Here is a 15808-nt window from a genome sequence, read left to right on the forward strand (position 1 = left end):
TGCTCCACTGCCTCAGAGAGGTTGTTTCAATGATCAGTAATGAGAGCAACATAAAATGCAAAATTTTCATGACCTTTGGTACATGACCTTGGACTCCCGACCTGCAGTTTCTAGGGCTCATGAGCTGCCCCTGGAGTCCTCTGGGCAGTCAGGAGCTGCATGGCAAAGGCATGAGATGGTGGGGCTGGTGGCATGTGGCATGTCCCTCCACCCCCGACCCCCAATCCCAAGGAGTCAGCCAAGCCCACCTGTTGAAAGAGATGGGATTAAGGTACCAGCGATGTTTCATGGGGCGCCAGATACAAAGTGATGAGCCAGTTAATACATCACCTGGGAGATCCCAATATTTAGCAGTGGATCCCTCAAGCGGTGTCCTCTGGCTGCCAGTCAGGAACATCAGACGTTTCCAGCTCCAGAGATCCAAGAGTTTACAAACTCTAGTCAGTGGAGATAGATCCCAAGACTTGGCTCTGGTGCCTGCCATGGCTGGCTGACCATGAGGCCCTGGTTAGCTGGGTAAGTCCTTGACCTCTAATCACAAGGTACCCGCAGACAAACCCAGCCATTCTCTCTCCAAATGGGAACGGAGGGTGTGGGTTGAAACACAAGCCAGTGCTTGGTGGGGCAGTTGGAGTCTAGAGAGGAAACCGTCATCATTTTTCACCCATCCTGGGGTCCATATTTATGAAAAGGTCTTGGTCCGAGGCAGAGTTGAAACGAATGTGTGTTCGCACACGTGCACATGTATGCAGGTGTACACACACGCACACACTAGTTCTTACCCAATAAGAAGAGACACTCAGTCACTAAATATGACATTCTTTGTTCTTCACCAGGAAACATTTGTACCAGCGCTAAATATTTGAAACACTGTGTCTACAACAGGTAACCACAAGCTAATAATAGAGCAGTAAGTAGTACTAGTAGTTATGACAGCTAATGTTCATTATGCATTTGCTATAAGTCAGGCACCCTAGAATGCTCTACCTACATGATCTTCTTTAATCCTCCCCGTGACCCAATGAAGGGGGCATTATTCCCACTGGATCAATGAAGACACCAAGGCCAGGGAGATGATGTCAATTGTTCAAGGTCACACAGCCACTACATGAGCTGCAACGTGAGCCAGGTCCCTCTGACATCAGAGTCCACACTCCTGGCTCCATTCTATATGGATGGTTCCCAGGCTAAGGAGTACAGGACCAAGTGAGGTGGGGCTGGGAGGGGAGGGAGGAGGAGTCAAGGATGGGGATGAAGAGGTCTCTGGTTTGAAGGACAGTGAGAATGTGGTTGCATCAACCCCTGAGACAGAGAAAGTGGGAAAATTCAGTAAGATGGCTATTTCTGTTTGGACGCAATGACTTTGAGGGACCAGAGAGTTTCCAGGAGATGACCTGAGGGCATCAGAAGAACAGATTCTGGAGCTCAGGAGAGAGGTCTTGAAAAAAAAAATTAAGGACAGAACATGGGAAGTGGAAGAAAGATAATAATAATAATAATAGTAATAAAAACTGCAGAGCAGTTTCCAGGCAATTGGCTCAGAGTTTCACATACCTTTTGGCTTCACATAACCACCCCAGGAGATGGGGATCTGATTTCCATCTGCCAGTGAGAAAACTGCCCCTAAAACTGAGAGGGCAGGAAGAGGAGACCCAGGAGGGGACACGGCCAGACAGGCTGGGGACTGAGGGAATCCCCAGGGAGAGGGGCGCTTTTAGAGCTGAAATATCCTGAGGGGTCAAGCAGGGGATTTGTGGAAAATGGGCCACCACACTTGGCAGCTGGGGGGAGGCAGATGAGAAGATGAAGAGCTGCCACCGAGCTTGAGTCATGCGCAGAGGGAAGTTAAGTTGAGAAAGTCAAGGAGCACACACTCCCCCTTTTGCTCCTTCAAGGCCCAGGGTCTAGGGAAGCACAGGTATGGGAGGGTGTGTGTGTGTGTGCATGAGACTCAGTGCCCAGAGGCTTCAGGACATCATGCGTGTGACTGGCCCGGTGCCTGGAACCAAGTGAAGTGTCAAGGCATCCTACCTGTAAGCATGATTTGATTCTTGTTTTCCCTGCAGACTGTGTATGCTCCCAAAGACGGGGTGTTTTAATGATGTTTAAGTTTAAATTTTAAAAAAAAATTTTGTTTTTTTAATTTTTATTTTAAGATTTTTATTTATTTATTCATGAGAGATATGCACACACATATCCACAGAGGCAGAGATACAGGCAGAGGGAGAAGCAGGCTCCATTCAGGGAGCCCGATGCAGGACTTGATCCTGGAACTCCAGGATCATACCCTGAGCCAAAGGCAGATGCTCATCGCTGTGCTACCCAGGCATCCCAAGTTTTTTAAATATTGAAGAAACAACTTTACATTTTTTAAAGACTCGTGTCTGACGTGGAGAAACATATTTGCTATCCCAAGCTAAATTCTTTTCAGCCATGTTGGTATCTTTGCTTCAGATCTCAGAAAATGAGAAGAGGCCCCCCTCCCCCTGCACCTGCCCACCATATACTCAAGACTTGGCAGTCTGCTCTGCTGGCTGGTGGAAGACAATTTTTGCTCACGGAACGATGGACCCTCAATACAGTGTGGTCAGAATTACTGTCCAGGTTCTTTCATTGTTTATCCGTCTTTTTTTTTTTTTTCATTGAAGAAAGATTTAGTGAGGACACCTGGGTGACTCAGTGGTTTAGTGCCTGCCTTCAGCCCAAGGTATGATCCTGGAGTCCTGGGATTGAGTCCCACATCAGGCTCCCTGCATGGAGCCTGCTTCTCCCTCTGCCTATGTCTCTGCCTCTCTCTGTGTCTTTCATGAATAAATAAATAAAATCTTAAAAAAAAAAAGATTTAGGAAGTATCTACTATGTACCAGGTCCTATTATAAGAGTAAATTATACAAAAATCTATGCCTCATGGAATTTGTATTCTACTGGGGAAGAAAGGCAACAGACACAGAAACAGAAGTGGGACTGCAAATGTACATGGTTGTGTCTTAATGCCAGACGGAGAAGGCAAATGGTATTAAGAAAAATAAAGTGAGGCCAGCGATACAGGGTGAAGAGAATGCCATTTTCGATAAAGTGGCATTTGATAAAGTGGCTCCTTCTCTTAGGAGATGAGCTTTGAGCAAGCCCTCCGTGAAGGGAGGGAGGGAGCCATCTGAGTGTCTGGAGGAAAAGCATTCTAGGCAGAGGGAAGTGCATTTGCAAAGGCCCAGAGACAGGCATGCTCGCTGGGCAGAGTCATTCGACACCCAAGGGAGGCCAGGGTGGCCAGAACGGTGACCAAGAGGCAGAGGGGTGACACAGGTGAGAAAGTGGGCCAGGGGCCGGATGGAGGGCCTTGCTGGCTGAGGGAGGGCAGAGGCTTTCCATCTCTGCCTGGTGAGAAGGCCTGGAGGGTTCTGAGCACCCGGCGCACTCTTGACTCATGTTTCCCTATGGTCATTGGCGCTGCGTACAAAACTGATGGAAGGACAGAGGCAGGGGGGTCAGCCAGGAGGTGAGAGAGGATGGCACCACGGAGGCAGGTGCCCTTGGGGGAGATAGAAAAGTGCATCTGGAGTGGGGGGAGTGGCAGGATTTGCTGATGGGTCAGAAGTGGGTATTCCAGGAAGAGAGGACCTGCCGGTGACCCCACAACCTTGCTCCTGAGCTCGGGGCGAGTGGGGCACTTGGGCTAGAGCGCCTTCAGGAGGCAATCGGGCACTTGCTGTCCTGTTTGATAAGCCTGAGTGTCCAGTGGGGGTGCGAGGGTGTGGGGACTGAAGAGCGGCAGCAGCTAGGCGGATGGCGGAGGCCCCGGGGAACACAGGAGCTGGCTGTGGTCATCTGGAGCGGAGAGCAGGTGGACGGGGCCGTGGGGCTGGGGGTGAGCACCGGATAAGGCTCACCTGCACCTGTTCCTCTTTGGCTTGGGTGCTGGGACCCAAACCAGCCCATGTGGGAAGCGTGTGAACCGAGACATGGAATCTTCAGGGGCCATTTGTCTTTAAAAACCATCCATTTGCCGTGCACACCAGAAGGCTGCAGCTCTGCTGGGGCTTCCCCAGAGGCTGTGAGAGGAGACGGAAACAGCTTCTGGCAGCTTTGAGCCCTCCCCCCCCAGCCCCCCCCCACTGCCTCGGAGAACAATGAAATCTTTAAGTGAGATAGCAGGGAGGAGCTGCCAACGCAGGGGTTAACCAAGGGGGCACAATACAGCGGGAGCGTGATTTTCCTGCTAATAAGCAGCTTACGGGGCTGGCCGATCACAGCCTCCCTAAGTGTTTCCGTGTTTTTCAAATGGAGCTGTCACTGCCCATTAGCTTCAGGAGCGCTCCCTAAATGGAGACGTCAGCCCCTGGGAGGCGCAGGCGGGATGAGGCGCCGTGTCCTTGGAGACCGGCCCGCAGCGGGACACACACAGTGAGGGCCACACCTGCTTCTCTGGCCCTCCCGGTGGGTACTTCAGCCTCACTTAGCGGCCCAAAGAAAACCCAGCCCGCTGTCATCAGGGCACACCACCGGTGGCGCTGCTCCCGAGACCCGGCGACGGGACCCAAAAGCTGCTCGGCTGGGTTATTTCAATCACGTGGCACCTCTTTCTGGGGTGGGAGAGGGGAGTAAGGATTTCGACTTGTTCAACTGCGCCTTTGAATCTGAGAACCTAGACAGTTTGAAAAGCTTATCTGTGAGTTGTTACATGTGAGCCCTTTCTTTCCCCCCTTCTTCTCTTCTTTCTAATTTCTGTTTCATTGTGTTAATAACAGCTCCGAGTCTAGCTGTCGAATGTGGAGCTGGCTGAGTCATAGCAGCCACAGGGATCTTTCAGACGCCAACCTGGATATGTCACTTCTCTGCAATGCTCCCCGTTGCCCAGGGCCTACACTCTAGGATGACCTACGGGGCCCTTTTGGACTTGGCCCCGGTCACCTGGTCACACTAGCCTCTCACTGCCTACCCTCCACAAACCCCCAACACACCCTTGGGTCCAGGCTTTCCAGGATGCTCATGCACTTTGTCACCTCCCAGCCTTGGCAATGAGCTGCCTCCTCTGCCAGGAACACCTGCCTCCCTGCTGTCCCCCCTACGAGGGCATTTCCTACGCATCCTTTTTGTCTCCAGACAGATGTCACTTGCCCCCGGAGGCTTTCTCTGGACCCCTCTTCTGTACTCCTGGATTTATCCCACCAAGATACAAGATGCTCCTCAAAAACACTGTTTGAGGGTGAGGGGGGAGTTGCCATCCACTATTCACCGATAGGCAAAAAAGTTAAATAAATGACGATACATCTATTTGATGTATTTCCATGCAAAATACTTTTAAAAATTAAAAGATATAGAATATTAAGTGACATAGTCATATAATTACTAACTGTGTACAATATGTTCCCATTCTATAAATTGTACATGCAAATGTGTATGCTCCAGACACCGCATATTGTATATATGGTCATAGAGATTGGACAAGTTACAGATTGTTTAATGTTCTCCTTTATCTTTTCTGCTTGCTTGTATTTTTGAAAATTTAAATAATAATCAGGTTTTTTTTTAAATAAGAGAAAACCCCCACAAAATCCATCTAAAATGAGGGAGCTATTGCTAATTGGGTGCTAAAGTGCTTCTTCTGCCTGGTGGTGTACCAGGCACTGGAAATACGATGACACACAAGAGGGTCCCTGTCTTAGTCTCATGGAGCTTGTTGGTTTTGCAGAGGAGACAGACACACACACACACACACACACAGGCACTGCATGGTGCCATGTGACAACGGGGGCCATAGAGCACAGAAATGAGGAACCTAAGAAGAGCCAGGAAGACTTTCTGGAGGAGGTGACATCTAAGCTGAATGTGACCAGAAAGAAAGACATCGCTTCTTTGGAGGAGGGACAGAGCAAGATGCTGGAGAACAGGACAAGAGCGCACTCCTGCTTAACCAGGCATGATGGGGAGGCGAAGGGGCACAGGGGAGCTTCCTGCCTGGCCTCCATCAAGATAGCAGGGCATCTTCAGGAACCCAAACTTGAAGGTTGCAGTGAAAACATACCCAAGCCACAAAGCCTGGGTAAAAAGATAAAAAGAGTCTTTTTTTCTTGGGGCTCCTGGATGGCTCAGTTGGTGAAGAGTCTGCCTTCGGTTCAGGTCATGATCCCAGGATCCTAGGATCAAGCTCTGAGTCAGGCTCCCTGCTCAGGAGGGGGTCTGCTTCCCCCTCTCCTCTGCCCTGCCCCCCATTCATGCTCTTGGTCTCTCTCAAATAAATAAATAAATAAAATCTTTTTTTTTTTTTTAAAGAATCTTTTTCTTCTTTTTTAAGTGTGCAAATTCAGTGACATTCCGGGTCCTTTTCATGCCTTGCAGACAGTTCTCCGCAGCAGGACAACACAGGAGGGACCCACCCAGTGAGAAGCAGGCAGCTAAGTGCAGAGCGGTGCACATGCTGGATCATTTTGAAAAGTCATCTGTGGACCAAGTTTTCTCTCCCGAGCAGAGTCAGACAAAGTGCAGTGTAGAAAGAAAAGAAAGATAAAAGCTCCCTTTACTGCGAATAGGTGAAGATTCCTTGCAATTGGGGTGTTTGATCTCTTGTGTCTGTTCAGTTAGAAGGAACTCAGCAAGGGAGAGGGCTTTCGTGCCGGGAAGCAAGTTTCATGTTTTGTTTTGTTTTGTTTTATCTAAAAATAAGATGCCATGTCTTGTTTTCCTCCAGATTTCGGTCTAAATGCCATCTTCTCAGGGAAGCTGTTTGGGATCACCTCCAAAGTAATCCTCCCCTCCTGTTATTCTACCTCGGAGCATCCTGCTCCCTTCTTGCACAGGAAGTAAAATATCCAAAGAGCCCGATCTAAATGACTTGTTTATTTCCTTGCTTCTCTGTCGGAGAACCAGCATCCCAGCTAGACTGTAAGCCCCGCAAGAGCTGAAGTCCCATCACAGCCTTCCTAGGACTCAGGACAGGGTCTGGCACACAGAAGGCAATCAACATTGTCAGATGGATGAATGACAGTGCATATTAAGTGCATATTATTAGTCAGATATTGTGTTAAGTGCTACACAAGGATTATCTCACTTAGTCCATGACGTCTCTGCTGTACAACAACAAATGGGTTTAGGGAATTTAAGTACCTGACTCTGATTTGATCCCGGATCTAACAATGATCTAGACTCTTCCATCAGCCTTGTACATTTCTTGCCAAAACAAACAAGTCGTTCGAAAGCACCCAGGAAAATAAACAACAAAAACCCTCTGTTATCTCACCACCTCAATACCTTCATTATGCAACATTTTAGTGTGCGTCCTGGATGGCTGGATGAATAGATGGATGGATGTTTGTTACTCTTTAAACAGGCTATAGAATCATTCCTTTGTTCTTTGTGCTTTTAAGAAACCCGAGACGAAATATACCCGTGTGAACAAAGTGCCATGTTTTTCTTATCTATTCTTCACCATTCATCCTAAACCCACGTAGCTGGCTTCAAATAAACTAGTCCTCAAATAGCAATCACTCCCTTTATTTGCCTATGTTTTTATAACTTTGATTCTCACAGGTTTGGGAGACAGCCAAGAAAAGGATTATCTCCCACCTAGCAGATAATTTGGAAAGTTAACAATTTGGTCAGGGTCATGGAGGGTAAAGGAGGGGAGCCGAGATTCAGAGTCAGGTTCTGTTCGATTCCGAAGACCACAGGCTTTCTAACTACATCTCACTGCCTTACAGATTACATCCAATTGTGTGGCATGGATTTAAACGCTGACCTGGGTACCAATCCCAACACCAACAATCCTCAGCTATACAACCTTTAAGCAGGTGAGCTAAATTCCCTATGTCAACTTTTTGTTATGTCAATTGGACCTACCTTGTAGCGTGTGGTGAGGATGATTTGATAAAATGCACAGAATACATGTGACATGGTAGCTGCCATGGGGTGTGGACGGAACCAGCTCTGTTCACTGAGCTAGTCCGATGGCTATGGCCATGCTCTGGGTGCAGACAGGTCCTGCAGGCCCTGCCACACCTCAAGCCCTCCTGGGATATTGCCCTACAGGTACAGACCTCTAAAACACAAACTGAAATCTTTCCTGCCAAGGCTGGTGGGATACGGGAAGGAGCCTCAAGGTGACACCAGGCCCTAACTGGGGCTCCCAGTTAGAAGGGAGGGACAGATGTGTGTTTGGGGGCAAAAGGGACACATTTCCACCCCTCCCCAACCTCATTGCCTTGGAAAGACATTTCTTTGTTTTAAAAATGTATTTATTGGGATCCCTGGGTGGCGCAGCGGTTTGGCGCCTGCCTTTGGCCCAGGGCGCGATCCTGGAGACCCGGGATCGAATCCCACATCGGGCTCCCGGTGCATGGAGCCTGCTTCTCTCTCTGCCTGTGTCTCTGCCTCTCTTTCTCTCTCTCTCTCTCTCTCTCTCTCTCTGTGTGACTATCATAAATAAATAAAAATTAAAAAAAATTAAAATTAAAATGTATTTATTTATTTATTTATTTATTTATTTAGAGAGAATGAGCAGGGAGGGGGGCAGAGGGAGAGAGAAACTCTAGCAGACTTCCCACTGAGCCCGGAGCCCCTAGCAGGGCTCCATCCCTCAACCCCAGGCAAAATCAAGAGTCCAAGGCTCAACAGACTTGACTGAGCCACCCAGGTGCCCCTTGTAGGTGCCCCTTGTAAAGACATTTTAATGCAGATTCACATACCACCTTTGAGTTGTTGTTTTTCATACCCTAGGGTGGCAGGGGGAGGCTTTTGTGGTTGTTTTTAAGAAACTGCACTTGTAAATAAACAAGAAATGAATTATTCTTTCCCCTTCTGGGTCACGCACATGTCTGGATATGATGGCATCAGAGTTTTCATGGAGTTGGTATTTCAGGACAATCGGTGAGTGCGGTGCCATATAAATGAGAAAGGAGAGCGGCATCAAAAGACTGGAAAGGGAGACTCTGAATTTATCCTGCGGATATATGAAACTAGGAAGCTTTTAAAGAATGAAGAAGCTCTTGAGGTGCTGAGAGAAACACTCCGCCAGACAGAAGGGCATAAGGCAAGGCACAGAAACCAAACGGCGTGCTAGAGTCCTTGATTGTGACGTGGGGGTATTTCTGTGCTTGCACACAGCCTGCCTAGACGGTCACGCCAGAACTGGGTGGCCCTGAGTGCTCTGCGAAGGAGAACCATGAAGCCTAGCTTAGGGTCAAGGGTGAGCACAGAGGACTTAATTTCACTTTGTATTTTTAAAAATTTTTAAATTTTATTTATTTATTATTATTATTTTTTAAAGATTTTATTTATTTATTCATAAGACACACACACACACACACACACACACACACACACACACGAGAGGCAGAGACACAGTCAGAGGGAGAAGCAGGCTCCATGCAGGGAGCCCGATGTGGGACTCGATCCCGGGACTCCAGGACCACACCTTGGGCCAAAGGCAGGCGCTAGACCGCTGAGCCACCTAGGGATCCCCTTTTTAAAATTTTTAAAAAAGATTTTATGTATTTATTTGAAAGAGGGAGAGTGAGAGCACATGTGCGCGCGTGCGCATACACACACACAGAGGCTCAGACTCCCTGCTGAGCTGGGAGCCTGACATGGGGTGGGGGCTGGAGACCAGGACCCTGAGACAATGACCTGAACCCAAGCCAGATGCTTCACCATCTGAGCCACCCAGGTGCCCCTCACTGCGTAGTTTCTGATGTTGCTTGCATATTTCACTTTTTCAGGTTTTGTTTTGTTTAGTTTAAAGGAGGGAAAATCAGAACACATTATCAGAAATAATGTGATGAGGTCAAGAAAGAGAAGACAAGTCTATAAGAGGAGGCCACCCTGAGGTTATCGACGACTCCATGAGAGAAATGTCAACACGGAGTGGTGGGAGCAGAAGCCAGATTGCATCAAACTGAAAAAAAGAACAGATCGTAGTAAGTGGACATAACAAGAATTGGCAGCTCTTTCAAAGGTTTGTTTATATAAAGAGGGCAGTAGCCCTGGAAGTGGGAAGGAGTGATCCCAGGATTGAGGGAAGGGATTTTTTATTTTTTAAGATTTTATTTATTTATTTGACAGAGAGAGAGAGAACAAGCAGTTGGAGCAGCAGAGGGAGAGGGAGAAGCAGACTTCCCATTGAGCAGGGAGCCCGATGTGGGGCTTGGTCCCATGACCCCAAGATCATGACCTAAGCCAAAGGCAGATGCTTAATCGACTGAGCTACCCAGGTGCCTTGAGGGAAGGGATTTTTAAGAGGAGAAAGACTTATCATGTTTATGTGCTGAGGAGGATGAATTAGGAGAGTCGGGTGGACATCTGCTGCTTATGTGTACTCACCAGCATTCCTTCTTTTTCTGGGCATAGTGGCTTGATTTTTCTCAGAGGACCCACCCCTTCTCCTCTCTCTGGATGTCAGGTGTAGATGGGGCCAGGCCTGGCCAATCAGCACATGCTATCCCCTGGGCACAGCGATTATGTAGCCATCGGCATGTCACCCCGTTTTCCAATGTGACTGTGTTCTGGGCTGCTGGGAATTTTAGGAAAAGGAAGCTCTTTTTTTTTTTTTTTGGTGGCAGTGGGGAGCAGAAATCGCTGATTATGGGACTCTGGAGCAGCAATGTGCCCAGGAAAGCTTTCTGAGCATGAAGAATGAAGTCATCAGAGAGGAAAGCTATTCCAGGGGACATAGGGAGAAGGATTTCTTCCGATGTTGCTTGAGACCCTGGGTGCAGTCACAGGTGAAACCTGAGAAGTATTTTTGTTGTTCTTGAAAAGTCAGTTTGAGTCCGGCTCTGGCACGTAATCATAAGAGCTTTGATTATTACTGAGAGAATCTGTAGGCACAGTGGACAGAGGAGATGGGCAAAGGGGTGGGGAATGGGGGTTCAGTGCAGGAGGGGAGGGGGAAGTCTTACACTGGGGGACTCCCGTTTGCTGATGCATGGAGGGAAGAAGGTCAAGGTCAAGATGACTAGGCAGATGCAGGGAGGGTGCAGGAAGTTGAGGGCCATCCATCATGGTCCTCAGTTTCTCCCATGACTTAGCAGATAGGGTTATCAGCTGAGACGAAGGGGATGGGTACTTTAGTCAGGGGGACCTTCAGAGAAGAGGTTTGGGGACTTTTTTAGGGAGGACCTGGCTGAGATTGGAGCCTGTGTTTTGGAGGCTGAGAGGGGTCAAGTTCCTTGCTGCTAGGCAGTAAAGCTGGCGTTTGCACCTTGGCTCCCTTTTGACTCTAAGCCCACATTCTCTGTGCTTGACCCAATCTCCCTGGATCCATTTACTCATCTTCTCAAGTTTGACCCTTCAGTCAGTAGCTTTCTGGGGCACTGCGATAACAATCACAATCTGAGCAGAGTTGACAGCAGAATTCAAGAAACTGGACTTCATGCACATTCACCCAACAGAGCCCATCAACCAGGGAAGTATTCAAACTCAAGATTAGACCAAAACCAGTTCAAATCCCACATCTGTGCAGCTGCGCCTGGGAGGTGAGAGAGGAAACACTGCAAAACCCAAGAATATGGGCTCTGCAGTTGAAGAAACAGGACTTTAAATTAAATTGGCACTTGGACTTACTAGCTGTGTGACCATAGGCAAGTTACTTAACCTCTCTGAGCCCATTTCCTTACCTATACAGGGGAGGTAATAGTATCTATTTCACAGGGTTGTTGTGAGGGTGAAATGAGATATATAAAGTAGATAGAGGACTCTGCTCACTAGTAAAATGGAATAATTTCATAGAACATGCCTGAGCCATGTTATTGTTACTGTTGCAAATAGTATTAATGAAGTCCGACATCCATTAGACGGAGGGCCCATCTTCTCGTCCTGGTTCTGTTATATTCCCCGTGTAAGTCACCGAAGCACATCTCCCGGCTTCTCCTTGCTTCTCTCTGGAATGAAGGTACCTCTACCCACTTCTTCTTCTTTTTTTTTTTTTAAGATTTATTTATTTACTCAGAGAGAGAGAGAGAGAGAGAGAGAGAGAGAGAGAGAAAGGCAGAGACACAGGCAGAGGGAGAAGCAGGCTCCATGCTGGAAGCCCGACGTGGGACTCGATCCCGGGTCTCCAGGATCACACCCCAGGCTGCAGGAGGCACCAAATCGCTGCGCCACCGGGGCTGCCCCCTCTACCCACTTCTAAGCACTCCTCCACTTCTTGGCTTCTGTTCTCTTCAGTGGTTACTGCCAGACATGTCCTAATAGTTTTGTGCCCTCCCCAGCATGTGACCTTCCCATCTACCCTTTCAATTCACACTGTTGGCTTCTCTACCGGGGACAGCTCAAAGTCATGCACTTGGCAAGTGATCTAGGAGCTTCACCCGGCCCAGGAGTCTAATTACCACCATCCAAAGGGAGCCTAGTCTGATCCGGGGTTTAAATAGGTTCTCCATGCAGGGGTGGTGGGGAGTAGAAGGATGGAAAGAGAGATAAACAGACCCACTCCTGGCTCTGTATCCTAAACAACTCTTGGCTATTTGTTAGGGTCTGAATGTAGCCTAATATTTTGATGAGGATCTGTGCAAATTTCACACTCTGGATAACTGAAAGAACAAACAGAACCGAGTGGGGAGATGTCTACACTTAATGAGCCCGCCTGGAGTGCCTCTGTTCGGATGCTGCCCATGCCCTGCTTCCAGAGGTTATCCAACGTCTGCTGTCTTTGTCAGCCTCCAAATCAAAGCCTTAAGGAACAGGCGAGATTTGCATCTTTTAAAACCCTGCCAGTGAAGTGTAAAAGGTGTGAATATTCTTCTTGTTTGTTGCAATATTTTAAAATAAATTTCAAATCATTTGAATTGTTAAGAATATCTAGTCTCTTTCTGTTATGTAACAGACACCGTTGGTGGTATCATGGCTCCTGCCCATTAGTGCAATTTCAAACCTTAAAAGGGGCTCCCAAGTGCTTCTAATAATCTTTCTGAGGACATCAGGCAGTGCAGAGTCCACGGTTCAAGGCCTGGCTCTGGCATCTGCTAGCTGCTGAACCTTGGGCAAATGTCCCAACCTTCCCAGGCTCCTTGCCCTTATCTGTAATACGGTGACAATGACACCTACGTCATACAGTTGTTTTGAGAATTAAATGGGGTAATGCCTGGCACAGACAAGAACTCAATATTTTGTCTAATGTATGTGAATAATACGGGTTTCAGAGGAATGTCTCAAATTCCAATTTTCAAAAAAGTATTGTTCTCCTGAGCACTTGGTACTTCCTAGGGGGGCCAGGTTCTATTCTTTAAATAAATTATATTAAGCAAAAGCTTTGCCCCCTTTCTTAAGCCTTGCATTTGGAGTTTTAATAGCAAACATACAAAGGTTACACTTTGTGGCTTCAATTCAGAAATGTCAGCACATCAAACACACATTCAGACACATACTCAGAGACACTCATAGGGTGGAAAGAGCAATTAGATCTGGAAAAGAATGTCACATGAACAGAAGTGCAGCTCATTAAAGCAGCACTTGAAGCTTTTGACCTCAGCTACATAAACAATGTTTTCAGATGACAGATTGCCAAGAAACCCAGTCCTCCGAGCATGACTTAGTTTCTGAAGCAGTTCAGCATCTAGACTCCCAGAGGATGCAGGCTGTGATGTGTGACCAGATAACCTACGCGGTGTTTTGGAAATGCTATTACATGCACAACTGTGGCGAGGTAGATTATGGGGGCCGGGGGCTCTGCTTTTTCAGTCTGCGAGATCCCCAAGCTTTGTGGATGTGCAGATGCCTCAGAACGGTAGGGGGCTTTCTGTCAAGTGATGTGGAGCACAGGCAACCAGAGAAATCACGGGAACTAGTCTAGCTGGTACAGGAGGGGTTGGAGTCGGTGAGGCCTGACACCCAGGCTGGAATGGAAGGAGGAAGGGAGCATGCAGATCATGTCTTGATGATCCTCGACAGCTGCCCGGGGTGAATGGCTGTAGGGAAAGGGACTCTTTTTAGCATCATCCACTTCTCAACTAGCTGTACTCCTCAAGCCCTAGCCCCAGAGTGAACTGATCCTACTACTGTAGAACAGAAAGAGAGCCACGTTCACGGGTGGGCAGGTCGCTGTGCATACACCCTACACCCTTGTAGTTGAGACTCTGTGGACTATAAGGAAGCAGGGCGTCCTCATGACCTAGTTACTTTTCTCTCACTCCTCAATTTGCTGCATCTCTACTGACAGCTGGGGAAGCTGATCCAAGGACTGCCCCTTGGGAGCAGCTGGAGCTTCCAGCCCAAAGCTTGTGCCTCTACCAGGTTTTCACGGCAAGCTTTGCACCAGGCATCGGGGATGCTGCCAGATTTCACTAAGGCAATTCCTAATTGTATAGGAAGGCCATCAAAATCTCAATCATGCATTTTGATTTAAACACGCTACACCAGCATACCTTCTACGGTGACATCAAAGCACCATATACTACAAATTCTGCTAGCAACTATGCTCACTGGCGGTGGGGCCTCCATGCACCCTATTACAGCACAGCCAAGTTCTGAGCTGCTTGTCCAGACCAAGGGGACTCCCTGGCTATCACCCTTGGCACAAGGAATCTCCCGCACCACCATATAACCCACTGCAAAGCCACGTCCTGCTCTGGGCCGCATAAGCTAGCCCTCTGAACTAGAGCAGCTTTTAAGACAACCTACTTTATTTGTTCATCCTACTTTTTGCCAGGGCCAACAGCTGCTACCACGTTACGCTCGAGGAGCAATTATGCAGGCCATCTGAAGGGGTTCTCCCGCATCCATTCCTTCATGCCCTCTGGGGTAATTACTGAGCATCTGCAAGGTGCCAGGAACCAGGGAGGGCTGAGGTAGGCCAATATGACACAACCTGGAGGATCTCTAGCAGCTCCATCCCATCCAAGTGCCCACTGCCTCCCACCTGGATTATTGCAGGAGCCTTGAACTAGTCTTCCTGATTTCATCCTTGTACCTACAACAGTCAGAGTGATTCTTTTAAAGCCCAAAGTCTGATCATGCCATTTCTCTGCTCAAGGCCCTCCAAAGTATGCCCAGCTCAGCTGGGTGAAAGCCAAAGATCCTACTGTGACTTAACCAAGATCATCTCCTTTTCTTCCTCTCCTTCACCCACCTCAGCTCAGCACTTGGATTCTGTGCTCTTCCTTGAGCATGCCAGGCAAGTTCCTGCCTCAGGGCCTTTGTACTTTTTACTGTGGCCCGAACCACTCTCCCTGAGAGATATACATATGGCTCACTCACTCCCTTACCTACCTCCATCTTTACTGAAATGTCAGCGAGCCCTTCCAACCACCCTGTTTAAACTCAACCTCTCCCCAACCCAGCTCTCCCCATCCCCACCTCTGCTCTGGTTTCCTCCACAATGCTTATCTACTTCTAACATATTTGCTGATTTCTATGTTTATTATTTGCCCTCTCCATCTAAAATATAAGTTCCACAAGAGCAGGAAATTATTTTTACCTCTGTGTCTCCAGTACCTACAATGGTACCTAACTTCAATAAACACCTGCTGAAAAGATGACCTGGAGCGCTTGGCAAAAACCCAAGAGGACAGAACCAGAACACACTGCTTCTCAACCCACTGCTCCACCACGCTCTCAGCCACATACGCCGCCTTCTAGCACACAAACCAGCACCACCCACCCACCGCATACTGACCCACAACAGCCTGTCGTGTGGCCCGGACCCCATTCACCAGCACGCTCTGTACCAAACCTTACACACCCCTTCAGTACAGCCTTCGCCATCCTACACAATACGCCAACTAGAACAGGATCTGCCATTCAGCCCAGTGGCTGGCAGCAGCCTGCCGGACTGTGTTCTAGCCCCAGCCACGCTAAGGGTAGCCTCCAGCATCCCAGCACA

At 48.3% G+C, this 15808-nt stretch overlaps 1 protein-coding gene across 3 annotated transcripts in view; it reads right to left on the minus strand.

The window, feature by feature from the left end:
- PRKCB (protein kinase C beta) overlaps window positions 1–15808 on the minus strand; it is a 331008-nt gene that overhangs the window by 6861 nt on the left and 308339 nt on the right. The window lies entirely within an intron of this gene.

Source organism: Vulpes vulpes, chromosome 3 (assembly GCF_048418805.1).
Source record: "Vulpes vulpes isolate BD-2025 chromosome 3, VulVul3, whole genome shotgun sequence".
NCBI lineage: Eukaryota > Metazoa > Chordata > Mammalia > Carnivora > Canidae > Vulpes > Vulpes vulpes.